Source organism: Chiloscyllium plagiosum, unplaced genomic scaffold (assembly GCF_037043375.1).
Source record: "Chiloscyllium plagiosum isolate Xiang-an unplaced genomic scaffold, Cpla_swu_hap1 HiC_scaffold_27, whole genome shotgun sequence".
NCBI lineage: Eukaryota > Metazoa > Chordata > Chondrichthyes > Orectolobiformes > Hemiscylliidae > Chiloscyllium > Chiloscyllium plagiosum.
The window spans coordinates 10,998,271-11,014,845 of record NW_028270165.1 but is presented as its reverse complement, the minus strand read 5'-3'; the positions used below and the strand labels follow the sequence as shown (position 1 = coordinate 11,014,845).

General features: G+C 47.0%; 1 pseudogene; it reads left to right on the top strand.

The window, feature by feature from the left end:
* The first annotated feature begins 3,492 nt into the window (after positions 1 to 3,492).
* Positions 3,493 to 10,482, top strand: LOC148143101 (uncharacterized; annotated as a pseudogene).
* Positions 10,483 to 16,575: the final 6,093 nt, after the last annotated feature.

Sequence of the window (16,575 nt, the reverse complement as noted above, 5' to 3'; positions counted from 1 at the left end):
TTAAACAGTAGAACCATGTTAGCCAAGCTCCAGTCTTCCGGCACCTCACCTGTGACTATTGATGATAATATCTCAGCAACAGGCCCAGCAATCACTTCTCTAGCTTTCCACGGAGCTCTAGGCTACAGCGGATCAGGTCCTGGGGATTGATCCACCTTTATGTTTCAAGACATCCAACACTTTCTCTTCTGTATTTTAGGGTGTAGGTTAGGGTGGATTGGCCATGGGAAATATGGAGAAAGGGGTTAGGTATGGGTGGGATGCTCTTCAGAGGGCCAGTGTGTAATAGATGGGCTGAATGGCCTGCTTCCACATTGTTGGGATTCTATGACCCTCCCCACAAAGGAGCATTTTATTGGCATCTATCCTGTCAAGCCCCTTTCAGAATTCTACTGGTTTCAATAAGATCACTTCTGGTTCATAGAGGTAGACAGCACAGAAACAGACCCTTCGGTCCAACCCGTCCATGCCGACCAGGATTCCCAAAATAACTAGTCCCACTTACTTACATTTGGCCCATATCCCTCTAAACCTTTCTATTCATGTACCCATCTGAATTTCGCTTAAATGTTGTAACTGTACCTGCATCTACCACTTCCTCAGCAAGTTCATTCCATATGCAAACCACCCTGTACCAAAACGTTGTCCCTCAGGCTCCTTTTAAATTTCTCTCCCCTCACTTTTAAAAATATGCCTCCTAGTTTTGAGCACCTCTACACTAAGGAAGAGCCCTTTGCTGTTCACCTTACCTCCACTTCTCATGGTTTTATAAATCTCAATGACATCACCACTCAACCTCTTGCACTTCAGTGAAAAGTGTCCCAGTCTCTGCTTATAACTCAAACTCTCCAGTCCTTACAACCTCCTGGTAAATCTTTATTAAACCCTCTCTAATAGTATTCTTCCTATTACAGGGCCACCAGAACTGTACTGAGTACTCTGAAAGTGGCCTCACCAACATCCTGTACAACCTCAACATGATGTCCCATCCCCTATACTCAATGGTGTGAACAATGAAGGCAAGTGTGCTAAACACCTTCTTAACCACCCTGTCTCCTAGTGATGCAGCTATGCACCTGAATCCTCCCATGTCTCTGTTCTCCAACAAGGCTCAAGGCCCTACCATCACCTGTATAGATCCATCCTTCCTTGTTTCAGCAAAATGCAACCCCCTGCTTTTATTCATACTTCTCTCATACATATACACACACATACACCCCCCAACACTCTCACAGGCTTATACTCTATACCAAGCATGCACACAAACTCACATGCACACACACAAATAACTCCAAGAAGTGAATTTGAATTGGCAGAATTATTTGCAGGTGCATTCTACTTTGCTCAAAGAAGTGCAGAAACTGCAGGCAGTCAATCCATGTAATATTTTATAAATTCCTACTTTGGAACTAGAACCAGTCTGATCCAAGATTGGGGTGTGACAGGCTCGAACCTCACACATTTAATGCATTGTCTGAGCTGTACGCATTTTTTAAAATAAAACCTTAAGTCATCTCAAGAACGTAACTGAAAAGATGTTCTGGGATTTACAGATTAATGAACCAAAACCCGCAATCCATTCTCAAAGATGGAAGACTGAACAGCAATCTAGGTTTATTCAGTATATCCTATCAGTTGCATGACACTGTGAGCTTTTGCTATCAATTCTGTGTCTTTTGATCCGGCTCCACAGCTACCCGATGAAGCAGCAGCGCTCCGAAAGCTAGTGCTTCCAAATAAACCTGTTGGACTATAACCTGGTGTTGTGTGATTTTTCACTTTACCCAGGCCAAGTCCACCACCGGCTCCTCCACATCGTTTCCACTGAACACAGCCCACACCTCCCGACGCTGCCAGTAAACTTTACAATGCCGATGAAATGATGCACTCTACACTCCTGAAAAACTTACAATTTCTAATGATACTGGCTCATTCACTGCTCCATCTGATAGACAACATTGGAAGCTTAGTGCAGGAGGCTGAAAGAAATAAGCAGCTTTAAAACAAAACCTCTTGGAGCTCAAAGCTTTAAATGAGAGTCTGAGCCCGGCGGTAAGTTCAGATAACTTTTATTGCAACCCAACTTTGTTACAGCTTCAGATCCCCCTGCAAAAAGGCAGAGAAAAAGTTGCTGCTTTTTAAACAGCTCAAGGTCAAAGTACATGCATTTCCCCACCACCTCACATGCTTTATTATTGGTTAGCACCCAGTCGTCCCTTTGTAATTGGATCCTTGGTCCAGCTGTAACCCAGAGGAAGTATTGCCTCACTCAATAATTTCAATCCATACTCTGTCTCCAAGTAAGTTTCTCCCCTCTCATTTGCCGAGTGAGGAGGGGTGGGACAGTGTAGAGTCAACCACACTGCTGTGAACCTGGAGTCATGTGTAGGCCAGACCAGGTTAAGGATGCAACTTGGCCATCACTGTTTCAATTCCTCTACAGGTGAACTCGCTGGTGCCTCCGCAGGGCGGAGGAGCAGGTGTAAGCCTTCTTGCACTGACAACAGGTGAACAGCCTCTCACCTGTGTGGACCCGCCGGTGGGTCAGCAGGGTGGAGGAATTGCTGAAGGCCTTCCCACACACGGGGAAGGGAACGGCCTCTCCTCGGTGTGGCTGCGCCGATGAGAGTCCACGGTAGATGGGAAACAGAAGCTTTTCCCGCAGTCATCACACTTCCATCGTTTCTCCAAAAGGTGGGATTCCTCGGGTTTCTCCATGGCCGACGCTTCAGTTACACACAAACACGCATACAAGCCCCTCCCTGGCATCAATTCCTCTTTCCAGGCTGTATAGCGGTTACACGCTCCACACTCAGTGCGCTGTAGGGTCTCTCATCCAGTCCCACTGATGCTGAAAACGTACCCAAACAGGAACCAAAAAGCTTTGCTCCTTCTCGCAGTATTTCAGTTGAAAATTGTTGCGGTCCGAATGTCTGTCAGACAGTGATGTCAAAGTGAGGTCTGCAGACGCTGGAGAGTCAGTGTCGAAATGTGTGGCATTGGAAAATCACAGCAGGTCAGGCAGCATCCGAGGAGCAGGAGAGTCAATGTTTCAGGCATAAGCCCTTCATCTGTTGACTTTGAATCTTCTGACTTCAGATATTCAAATACTCTGCAAAAAGAGATTACAAAAGTCATCACTATCAGTGCAGGGTAGAAATTCAGAACAAGCAATTCTACTTTCTGTGGAATATTCTTTTGTTATTCCACAAAATTGAAAGCACCATCCCACTCTCCCTTCCCCTCTGTTCTCACTCTGCTCTAACTAATTCTCCTGAAGGTGCTGATTCAGGATCTTACAGGGGCAGAAAAAGCAAAAACATCAAGACTGACATCTCTCTGAATTTTGGATACCTCCACCTGAAAGTTAATATCTTTCACAACACTGGGATCCTGCTGAGAGTGAGCAGGTCCGATTTAGGGAAGTAAACAAAAAGTGTCAATTCAGGGTGAACCTGCAATGCAGCTTCTTGAGGAAGGACCAGACGCAAAATGGTCAATGACCCCAGGAAGGTGGGAGCAAACGGAGACATCAAGGCATTAACACCGACACACTTCAGTCAAACTCTTCTGCTCCCAGTCAGGGCAAAACATGCTCTGAAAGTCCAGCCTTCACAACCACAATTCTGCTTTCACCGAGGACATTTAGAGTCACACAGCACGGAAACAGACTCATTGGCCCAATCTGCCCAGATATCCTAAATTAATCTAGTCATGTTTGCCATCACTTGGCCCCTATATGGGCCGGGTGCTGACAGCTGGGACTAAATTGGGTTGGCTATCTTGTCAGCAAGGACGAGTTGGACCGAAGGGTCTGTTTCTGTGCTGTACATCTCTATGACTCCAGTCACATTTGCCATCACTTGGCCCCGATCCACTGAACCCTTTGTATTCATACACCCATCCAGATACCTTTTAACTGTTGGAATTCTAGCAGTCCCCACAACTTCCTCTGGCAGCTCATTCCATAAAAGCACCACCCTTTGCATGAAAAAGTTGCCACTGAGGTCTCTTTTACATCTCCCCACTGCCCTCACCCTGAACCTATGACCCTCCAGTTTGGGACTTTCCCATCCCAAGGGAAAGACCTTGTCTATTTACCCTATCCATACCCCTCATGATTTTATAAAAGTCTCAGACTCTGGCGCGATGGGGAAAACAGCCCCACCCCATCCTTCTGTCCCTCCTCGCCCGGGTAATTAAGACACATACCTGAGTTTGCGGAGTCTGCTGCCTCCCTGGATTCACTCCAGTTGCCACAAGTGAACAGATTCCCCCCCACACACTCCCAGGATGAAGATTTGCCGAGAGGGAGGGAGTTTCATGCAAACTGACAGGGCCACTTCCGCGTTGTGACGCCTTCAATGGGTCAGGGGTGGGGTAGGGAATGGGAAAAGGGACGAGAGGAAGGGGTGGGTCGCGGCCGACCGGCTGGCTAGCCCGCACTGCCCTGCATAGTTTGCAGGAATTCCTTCCCTTCACAGAATCCCCACAGTGTGGAAGGAGGCCACTCGGCCCGACGAGTTCACACTGACCCACCCACATCCCTGCACCTGTTGCTCTACTCCCTGACTATCACGCCTAACCTGCACATCCCTGGGCACTATGGGTAATTTAGCATAGCAATTCCCCCCTAACCTGGACAAAGTTAAAAATCACACAACATCAGGTTATAGTCCAACAGGTTTATTTAGAAGCACTAGCTTTTGGAGCGCTGTTCCTTCATCAAGTGGTTGTGGAGAATAAAATAATAAGACACAGAATTTATAGAAAAACATGACAGTGTCCTGCCACTGAAATGATACATTGAACAAACCTGGATTGCCAAGTCTTTCATCTTTTCAAAAGGGTTGCAGGTATCATTAATATGCAAATCCCAGAACTTCCTGGAAAGCACCTTATCAAGCGAACTTAAAGTTTTAGAACAAAAAGTGACATTTGAGCTCAGCTCTGCAAATGTGCATTTATTCCCGTGAACTTGTGTGTGTGTGTGCGCGCGCATGAGAGAGAAAATGTCTATTTCCATCCTGTATGTCTCTGTCTATTTGAGAACAGGTGCCTTACTTCTGTTGGTGTAAATATTGTTGTAAATCATAGCTGGGTTCTCATAGTTAGATGTAAGAGAGAGAATTCCTCAAGTGGGATAGTATAAGAATCCTGGGAGAGCCCCATTTGTGGTCCACTTTCTCATGAACAAACATTAAACACGAGCACCTAAGTCATTTCTAATTTGGTTTCATTTTTCTTGTGAGATCCCCTGCTGTGATTACACTGTGCCTGGATGGCTGACAGGCTGGGAGATTGTAGGTTGGGGCTCGGTTGACTGAATGCTTTATTGTTCCAGAAGGTGAAAAAGGGGACAAAGCTTCAGCAGAAATCCAGCAGAGCTGAGCACAGACCGACATACTCCTTGGGAATAGGGAGATCAACAGTGGACAGACACACCAGGCCCTGAAACCCGAGCTGACATCAGACTACCATGTGATCAGTGCTTTGATTAGCAGTGCCCAACCCTCTACCTTTACCAAGCTTCCCATTACACAACACCCTCAATATACAGAATCTAATCCTTGCCATCCTAAAGCCATGTCTCTGTAAGGAGTCTCAGACCATAATTATTCACTTCAATGTGTGCAGTCAATTCATTCAATTTTGTTACAATGCGGCACACGTTGAGACTCACCGTTTCAATTTTTGTGATCTTTAGAATCCTGGTACATTTTGCTGGTACATTTACTCTCCTTGTCCCTTTCTCTAATGTTCATTTCCCACATCACCTTGATTTGATTTGAATTGGCCATGCTAAATTGCCTATAATGATGACGGATGTGCAGGTTAGGTGGGTTAGCCATGGGAAATGCAGGGTTACACAGTTACCTAGTAATAGAAGCAGGAGAAGGCCATTTGGCCCATCCAACCTGCTCCGCCATTCATTAAGATCATGGCTGATCTATTCATCATCTGAGATCCTCCTCCCTGCATTGTCCCAACTACCCTTAATTCCCCTACCACTGCAAAAATCCATCCAACTGTGTCTTGAACATACTTAATGAATCTGTCTCTACTGCTTCCTGGGGCAGAGAATTCCATAGATTCACTACACTCCAGGAAAAGCAGTTCCTCCTCAACTCTGTCCTAAATCTACTCCTCCTAATCTTGAGCCTGGTTTCATTCACCAGCAGAAATGACTCATTAAGTAGAGCTTCATCCTCACAGTGGAATGAATTCCCACTTTGCACCAAAACCTCGGATTTACTCACTCACTCAGTTGCTGTCTCAGAAATGCAAGATTTCATTGTAACTTCTTCTGCTCCCATTAAGGGCAAACATCTTTGAAAGCTCCTCTTAAACTCCAGCCTTCACAATCACACTTCTGCTCTCACTGAAGATGATTAGAGTTATATAGAACCGAATCAGACCCTTTGTCCATTCACATATCATTCCTGATGAAGTGCTCGGGACCGAAATGTCGACTCTCCTGGTCCTCAGATGCTGCCTGACCTACTGCCTTTTTCTAGCACCACACTTTGCCTCTGATCTCCAGCATCTGCAGTTCTCACTTTCTCCACATCCCAAAGTATCACCATTTAAACAATACACTGTCTTTCTGCTTTTTTTTCCATAGCAAAGGCTATAACTTCACATTGTGGGACTGCATTTGCCATGTGTTTGCAAATTGTGGTCTTCCCTGCTTCGGGGAGACTGAGCGTAAACTTGGGGAACGGATTGGCGAGCATCGCAGCTGGGTCCGCAGAGGCTGACCAGACCTCCCAGTCACCATCGATTTTAATTCCCCTTCCCACTCCCTTTCTGACAAGAACATCATAGGCTTCCTCTATTGCCATAACGAACCAAACCGCAAATTAGGGAACAACATCCCATCTTCCGCCCAGGCAGCCTACAGCCTGCAGGACCCAACATCGAGTTCTCCAATTTCAAATAACCTCCCTTTCCATCACCCGACTCCCTTCTCAGCCCATTGCCCCTCACTACCACTCCTTCCTGCCACCAACCTGATTTCTTCCACCCAATGACTAATCAGGCTGTACCCTCTCCCTATCTTCACCTATCCCCACTTTAGCTTTAGCCTTAGCCCCAGCCCCAGCCCCAGCCCCAGCCCCAGTCCTGAGGAAGGGTTACACCCGAAACATCGACTTCTCCACCTCCTGATGCCGCCTGGTTTGCTGTGTCCTTCCAGCCTCCTGCCTGTCTATTTTGCCAATTGAGACACAGACCTGGACCATGTTTCCAGAGTCTGTTCCCTCCCTGGGTTCACCCCCTTTCCTTTCAGTTGCTGCAAGTCAACAATTGAACTCCGGAAAGAAATAGAAATGGAAAAGGAGGCGAGAAAAAAAAAAGTGCCGTACTCACAGATCTCAGACAGAGGAAGGAGTTTGCAGTCTGGGTGAAGCTCAATGTTGATTCAGAAAGAGAGGAGCAGGAGTAGCAGCTTCAGGAACTCATGGTTCAACTTCCGCATTCAGACAATGGGGTGGCTCTGATTGGCAGGAGGACCAGTTTTGTTTTGGTCCTCCACGGTTCCCTATTGGACCATCAAAGGAAGGTCGCACACCATTTTTTGCGGAAAGCGATGAGGATGCCCAGTGTTTAGCTGACACCGGTGGGTATGTGCACTGCGTTACTGACACCGGAAAACATGCGCAGTATGTTCACTGGGGATGCTGGTGTTTCTTGGAGAAAGTGAGGACTGCAGGTGCTGGAGACCAGAGTTGAAAAGTGTGGTGCTGGAAAAAGACAGCAGGCCAGGCAGCATCTGAGGAGCAGGAGAATCGACGTTTCGGGCATAAGATTCCTGAAGAAGGGCTTCTGCCCAAAACGTCGATTCTCCTGCTCCTCGGATGCTGCCTGGTCTGCCTGGTTTTTCCAGCACTACACTTTTCAATGCTGGTGTTTCTGTCAGATGTTAAGAGTCCAAATGCCAATAGGAAAAAAGGGGTAGAGCCACAATTTGTTTTTCCCTGTGATTCGACATTGTATTACTTTTGCATTCTGTCTGGCTGCTCAACTTTGGTATGTCTTTTCCCCAGGTTTACCCCGAGTCCAGAAGTGGAGGGCATGGGTTTAGGGTGAGAGGGGAAAGATTTCTGAGGGGTAACCTTTTTGCACAGACGCTGGTGCGTGTCAGCCAGAGGAAGTGGTGGAGGCCAGTACAATGATAATATTTAAAATGCATCTGGATGGGGATATGAATAGGACAGATTCAGAGGGATAAGGGGCCAAATGCTGGCAAATGGGTCACTAGATTAATTTAGGATATCTGGTCGGCATAGACCGAAGGGTATGTTTCTGTGCTCTGTTTCGCTATTTCTAGATAGTTGGAACCAACTTCACAAGACGAGGACTAGGCCATTCACCCCTTACAGTCAAGATCAGAGTGGTGCTGGAAATGCACAGCAGGTCAGGCAGCATCCAAGGAGCAGGAACATCAACGTTTCAGGCAAAAGCTTCAAATGCTGCCTGACCGGCTGTGCTTTTCCAGCACCACTCTAATCTTGACTCTAATCTCCAGCATCCGCAATGCTCACCTTCGCCCATTCACCCCTTCCAGCCTCTCCTGAGCAGTGGCCTGACTGCGCTTATTTCAGTGAAAGTTTCAGAAAGATTTCAGCAGCTCTTTTAAAAAACTTGAACGTGCTTTCTCACTTTAATGATGTTTCTGAATATATTTTAGGTATTCTCAATTTTGAAGATCAGCCATTTCTCACCCCTCCTGACTCCCAGGCAGAGTCATTACTATCCATTATCTCCCTCGCTCTGTCCTTTGAAAGGTTTGATACAGTGGTCAAAGATGGTTCGAGGCTCGAGAAAGGACGGGTGTGGTGGGGGCTGGGGAGAAAAGAGACCGAATGGATGGGGGAACAGAGAGAGAGAAAATGGACGGGCGGCAGAGGGTGGGGGTAGAGAGAGACTAGGGGGTACAGAGAGAGAGAATGAGTGGGGTTGATAGAGAAATTGGGTGGGGGAGAGAGAGTGGGCGTGGCGGAGAAGTGGGAGATGGCACAGGGCAGGGTGACACTAGGCACACGGATACACAAGGTGGCCACTGAGCCATCAATTGGCCAACTTGACACACAAGATGGCCGCCGGATCACAATATGGAGAGAAACACAGAGCTGATACAACACTGCCTGGGGCCACCAGAATACCAGCACAATGGACTCACAACCCAGGTGATTAGTTTAAGGCTGGTGGGGGAGAGAATACACACGAGTAATGAACACTGCCCGCCGAAGTGTCTGGCTCCAGCCAACACCCATTATAGAAGTGCTAACAGCATGATACAGACTCAATACCAAATGCTAATAGCCAGGGCTGCAGGAATCCTCCTTCTCAGGAAGAGCAATTAGCGCCCATTACTACAACAATGGATTTCCATGCAGACATTGAAATGGACAATGTCTGCACTGAAACTGACAACGACGGTGCGGAAATTAACAAAGGCTGTGCTGGAACTGACAAAGACTGTACCGAAACTATCAACGATTCTCCAATGATTACCATAAACAAATCATGTTACAAAGACAATAATCTCATCCCTGACCGATTGTATCATAAGATGTATAAAGGTTTCTTGACGTGTGTTCTGGATCGAGAGAAGTCTCGCAGCTGACACTGTGCTGTTGGTGTCTTTCTCTCCCCTCACCCTGATGGCCACCTTTGTGTGTGGCTGCATCAAGCTGTGCGTGGATCCCTGGTATGCAAACACCAAGTGTCACTACATATTGAGGTTCTACCTGTCCCCGGTGTTGCGAAAGTTGGGCCTCGCTGCCACGGAACACTCCGAGTAGTTGTGTTCCGTGTCACCTGTCCTTCGTGGAGAAGTTTGTGAAGAAAAACACCTTTGACCACAAGTCCATCAGGAAGTGGTCAGCACGTAGTGTCCTTGAGACCCTTTGAGAAAAGGAGAGGGCGGATTCTATCGAGCGGTTCCCTGAGCAGACTGTCAAAGCCATTTGGCAGAATGCCTCATCGCCAGAACTTTCCAACAAGCACCAAGACATGGCTTGGCTGGTGGTGAGAAGGGCTCTGCCTGTGAGATCCTTTATGCAGGCCCAGACTCTCAGCCGCACCGCACGCTGCCCTCGAAGTGGCTGCGGGGGGGACGAGACTGTCACACACCTCCTTCTGGAATGTGCCTACGCAGAAGAAGTCTGGAGAGGAATGCAGTGGTGTTTGTCAAGGTTCGTCCCGAGCAGCGCCATGACGCGGGATTCCGTGCTCTACAGCCTGTTCCCAGGGACACACACCGAGACGAACATCAACTGTGCCTGGAGGATCATCAACTCGGTGAAGGACGCTCTCTGGGTGGTCCGAAACCTGTTGATCTTCCAGCTGAAGGAGTTGACCCTGTCTGAGTGTTGCAGACTGGCACATTCCAAGGTCCAGGAATATGTGTTGAGGGACGCGCTGAAGCTTGGGGCAGCTGCCGCCAAGGCGCGGTGGGGAAAGACCACCGTGTAACATCTGCCTGCCTAAAGAAGAACAGGGGGCCCACGCAGTCATTTGGGCTCTGCTGACGCCGCAGCTAAAAATGTAATCGTACAGACCTGTAAACAGGAATGATTACTCTGTTTTCGGAATGCAAACAAATCGAATGTTTACATATGTATGGCATGTCCAGTTGTACAGATCACCAAAGTATTTTATGAACAAAGTATATTTTTGAAATAAAAAAAAATTCTGTTCTTAACAGGGCACCCACTCAGTAGGTGGGTCCTGCTGAAGCCACAGCTAAATAATAAGAGACTGGATGGTTAATAAAGGGAACTGTAAATAGGATAACTGTAAATTCGATTAATTTAATCTGTTCTTTGTAATGTGAAGACATGCAATGTATATATCTATGAACGACATGACAAATTGTACAAGTACCAAAGATTTATTTCTATGAATAAAGTATATTTTGAAATAAAAAAAGCGTTTCTCTCCCCGGAGCCCCGGTATTTCCTTGTGCAATAAACTCTGTCATTGAACCCCAATTCTGACTCCGAGCCTGGTGTATTTCAGGGGAGAGAGAATGGGTGGGGTGGCAGATGGTGGGGGGAGCGAGAGAGAGAGAATGGATGGTGGGGGCTGGAAAAATGGATATGGACAGAGGGTGGGATGAGAGAGAATAAATGGGTGTAGAAGGTGGGGAAATGGACTGGAAAGGGGCTGAGGAATGAAACGACAGGGGTACAGAGAGTTGCATGAGAGAGAATGGACAGGGTGTTTGTAGTATAGAGGGAGAATGGGCAAGAACCTGGGGATGGAGAGAGAATGGACAAGGGGCGCTATGGTTGGCAGTGGGAATGGACAGGGGGAGCTGTGGGTGGTGGGAGGAAAGAACGGGGGTGCTGTGAGTGGTGAGGGAGAATGGATAGGGGGCGCTGGAGTGGCGGGGAAGAAATGGACAGGGAGCGCTGTGTGTGTGGCGGGGGCGAATGGACAGGGGGCGGTGTGTGTGGCCAAGATCAAAAAGGTTGATGACAGTCAACACTTATCAGATTGTTTCCCGAACAAAAAAACTTGCACTGGAGACTCCCAGAAGAGGGGTGTTGCATCTGTATTCCTTCAATTAGTTTTGAAATATTGTTGTGTATCTGAATTGTTCAGGGATACCTGGTACATAGAGAGATGGCTTTGGTTGTTGGAGGTCAGTCATCTCAGTTCCAGAACGTCTCTGCAGGAATTCATAGGGTAGTGTCTTCTTAGGCTCAACCATCTTCATCAATGACCGTCCTCCATCATAAGGTCAGAGGTGGAGATATTCGCCAATAATTGCACAATGTTCAGCACGATTCACAACTCCTCACAAACTGAAGCAGTTCAGTTTGAAATGCAACAAGATCTTAACAATATCCAGTGGGCTCAGGAGTGGCAAGTAAGATGCATGCCATGCCAATGCCAAACAATGACTCATCCCCAAAAGAGAGAATCTGACAACTGTCCCGTGATATTCAACAGTGTTACTGTCACTAAACACCCCACTATCAACATCCTTGGGGTTTACCATTGACCAGAAACTCAACTCACAGACACAATGACAACAAGAGCAGGCAACAGGTCAGGCATACCGTGACTCCCCAAACCCTACCCATTTTCTACAAATCACAAGTCTGCAGTGTAATAGAATACTCTCCCACCAGCTGGGATGGGTGCAGCTTCAACAAAATTCAAAAAGCTTGATACCATCCAGGACAAATGCTTGATTGGCACCATCTCCACATACATCCACTCCCTCTGTCCCACTGTTCAGAAGCAGGAGTGTGTACGATCTACAAGACACAACACTGAAATTCACCAAAGATCCTTAGAAAATGCCTTCCAAACCAACAACTACTTCCTCTAGAACGACCAGGGCAACAGATACTTGGGAACACAACCTCTTGCAAGTACCCCTCCAAGCCACTCACCATCTTGACTTGGAAATATATTGCTGCTCCTTCAGTGTTTCTGGGTCTAAATCCTGGAATACCCTCCGTAAGGACATTATGGGTCACCGTACAGCGTGTGGACCACAGCAGTTGAAGAAGGCAGGTCACCATCACCTTCTCAAGGGGAACTAAATGCTGGCCAGCCAGCAATGCTCATGTACCACGAGTAACTGTTAATAAATGATTGAAACGGAGGATTGGAAACTGCAAACTAAAAAAAACAACCTTCAGGTGGAGCAGACGTCGGGCTTTGATTCGGTCCTTATTTGAGGACAGATAAAGAGTGTTGTACTGACACTGAACTGGAAATAGAGAGTTAAACATCTGTAGTGTTTCACTCAGTGTATCAATCGAAAATCGATTAAAGATTAGCTCTTGACGTGTTCGTCATTAACACATAAAAAAGGACGGTTAAGAAGGCATATGGGACTCTTGATTTTATCTCTTTAATGGCTGTTGTAGGACCCACAATCCCATGCGATCCAGAAACCGCTCTTTGGGCCGTGAGCAGTATTCATAGTGCGCATGTGTGAGCTCGGAATGGGGCCCCGCCCCTCGTCGTTCGGATGAACGGGGAGACCAATCTTTGGGAAACCCTATAGGACCGGAAGGGGCCTGGTCCTCCTGCCAATCAGAGTCCCCCCCGTCATTGTCTGAATGCGGAAGTTCGACCATGAGCTTCTGAAGTTGTTGTTGCTCCTCTCTCTCTGAATGAAGATTGAGCTTCAGTCCAGACTGTAACTTCCTTCCTCTGTTTAACATCTAGGAGTACCGCATTCTCTTTTCTCGCCCTCTTTCCCATTTCTTTTCTCATCCTTGGGTTCAGCTGTTGGTTTGTAGGAGCTGAGGGAAAAAGAAAGTCAATCAAGGTGAAGGGACAGACTCTGGAAAAGGTTGGTTTCGATCTGTGTCTATTAATGTTTGACAGGCTTTGTTTCCTGAGCTTGACACATTTACTTGTCTGGCAAAAAAGGATGGCGTCTTGATCCATGATGGGGATGGAAGTGGATTATGCTGTGGGTGACTTACTCGTAGTAGACCAATAAGTATTAGATAAGTAATCATGACACACAAACCTTGGGTTATTGACTGTCTATTTGGGAGCTCACAAGTCACTCCGACGAGTAACAGAGAGTTGTATGACTATATAGGTTACAATCATTTAACAATTAGCAAACTGTTAATTGCAGGATATTGAGCAACCTAAGTCACTTTGCCCAGCGACACAGTGTCTGGATAGTGTTGGTTAGTAGCTGATAAGTGTACAATAGGTCCTTGCAAAGAGAAGGATATTCCCACACAAGGAAATAATTTGTTTATCAGGGAGCAGGACAGCTGCAAGGCTTAGTGTCTCTGTTAAGTCAGGGAATTAAGGGTAGTTGGGATAATGCAGGGAAGAGGAGCTTAGACAATGGATGCATCAGCCCTGATCTTAATGTAGGCTGGAAGGGCCAAATGGCCTACTCCTGCTTCTATTACTATGAAACTATAACCCTGCATTTCCCATGGTTAACCCACTTAACCTGCATATCCCTGGGCACTGTGGGCAATTTAGCATGGCCAATCCAAATCAAGACCGGTGAGTAATGTAGTGATGTGGAAAATGAATATCAGAGAACAATAGAAAGGGACAAGGAGAGTAAATATACCAGCAATGAAAACTGGATACTCATGTCACAAAAACTGAAATGATACATGGTGAGTCTGAACGTGTGCCACATTGTAACAAAAGTGAATGAATTAATTGCACTCATTGAAATGAATAATTATGGTCTGAGACTCCTTACAGACACATGGCTTCAGGATGGCAAGGATTGGATCCTGAATATTGAGGGGGGAGTCAGATGGGAAGCTAGGTAAAGGCAGAGGGTTGGCACTGCTCACCAAAGCACTGAGCATACTGTAGTCTGGTGTCAGCTCGGGTTTCACGACCTGATTTCTCTGTCCTCTGATCTCCCTGTTCCCACTGAGTAAGTCCACTCGTGGCTGAAATAATTATACCCTGGCGTTAGTTCATTTACCTTGCAGAAGCAATTATGGTTGCAGAAGTAACACTGCTTTACCTATATCCCACAGGGGTGACCCTACAACCTTGTATAAAATAATGTGGGGCATGGCGAGGGTAAATAGACAAGATCTTTGATCTGGGATTGCTCATAGGTTTAGGGTGAGGCTGAGATTTAAAAGAAACCTCAGGGGCAACTCCTATATACAGAGGGTGGTGTGTGTAAAGAATGAGCTGCCAGAGGAAGTGGTGACTGCTGGTACAATTACAACCTTTAAAAGGTATCTGGATGGGCATATGTTGGGAAACATTTAGAGGGACATGGGCCAAGTGCTGGCAAATGGGACTAGATCGATTTAGGATATCTGGTCAGCATGGACTGAAGGGACTGTTTGTGCTGTACATCTGTGATTCTGGCTTGCCACAAATGTTTGTCACGTCTGTATGTTCAGTTTCTCCCTGGTATTGGTGTTAATGCCTTGGTGTCTTATTTTGCTCCCCACATTCTGGGGACATTAACCATTTCCTATCTGGTTGTTCTGAACTGCTATCCGGATCTTCGGATTTCTGGGATTGGTCAATAAACACACCTGGAAATGACTCTTTTGTCAATCATGCAAGCAATAGTTTATTCTTTGATACAGCCGGGTCAGTAGATTCTGATCAGCCCAGAAGGATTAGATTAGATTCCCAACAGTGTGGAAACAGGCCCAAGGCCCAACCAGTCCACACTGACCCTCTGAAGAGTAGCTCACCCAGACCCATCTCCCTCTAACTAATACACCTAACATTATGGGCAATTTAGCATGGCCAATTCACCAGACTGTACATCTTTGGATTGTGGGAGGAAACCAGAGCACCTGGAGGAAACTCATGCAGACATAGGGAGAATGTGCAAACTCCACACAGCCAGCCCCCGGAGGCTGGAATTGAACCTGGGACCCCTGGTGCTGTGAGGCAGCAGTGCTAACCACTGGGCCACCGATGAGTACTCCTGGAGTGCCAAAAGAATCTGCCAACCTTTGCAGAGTTTGTATAGAACTTATGTACATTGTTTAGAGTCAGACATTGAGCATGATCACATAGATTAGATTAGATAGATTAGATTAGATATAGTGTGGAAACAGGCCCTTCGGCCCAACAAGTCCACACCGACCCGCCGAAGCGTAACCCACCCATTCCCGTACATTTACCCCTTTACCTAACACTCCGGGCAATTTTAGCATGGCCAATTCACCTGACGTGCACATCTTTGGACTGTGGGAGGAAACCGGAGCACCCGGAGGAAACCCACGCAGACACGGGGAGAACGTGCAAACTCCACACAGTCAGTCACCTGAGGTGGGAATTGAACCCGAATCTCTGGCGCTGTGAGTCAGCAGTGCTAACCACTGTGCCACCGTGCTGCCCAAACATAGTAACAACCAATCAGATCCCGCAAGATCCTCGTGCATTTTTGACTTGGCCTAGGGCGGCACGGTGGCTCAGTGGTTAGCACTGCTGCCTCACAGCCCCAGGGTCCCAGGTTCGATTCCAGCCTTGGGTGACCATCTGTGTGGAGTTTGCACGTTCTCCCCATGTCTGCGTGGGTTTCCTCCGGGTGCTCCGGTTTCCTCCCACAGTCCAAAGATGTGCAGGTCAGGTGGATTGGCCATGCTAAATTGCCCATGGTGTTAGGTGCATTAGTCAGACGAAAAATGGTTCTGGGTGGGTTACTCTTCGGAGGGTCAGTGTGGACTGGTTGGGCCGAAGGGCCTATTTCCAAACTGTAGGGAATATAATCTAATCTATCATAATTTCTTGTAGACAACTTGTTCTTGGAATCGTATTTGTCCTGTCTGGTGGTTAGGATTAAACCGTTACTTCTGCGATTGATGGTTAGGTTCACATTTGTTACTTCTGCATTTGCAGTTTTTTTCACTGGATTGACATCAGTCTGTGGTTTCTTGTTTGTTTTGAGTCGTGAGTATCTGCCTGACTCAGTCCCACTGAGTTAGCCAAGCAGAAGCCATTTTGTCCTACCTCCCATGTTAAAGTGGAGATTTGAGGTGGCCCAGGGAATCCTTTGAGAACTCAGACCTGTAAAGCCTCTCTCTTGGTTTGTCCTGGAGATCATACTCTTTGGAAACCTGG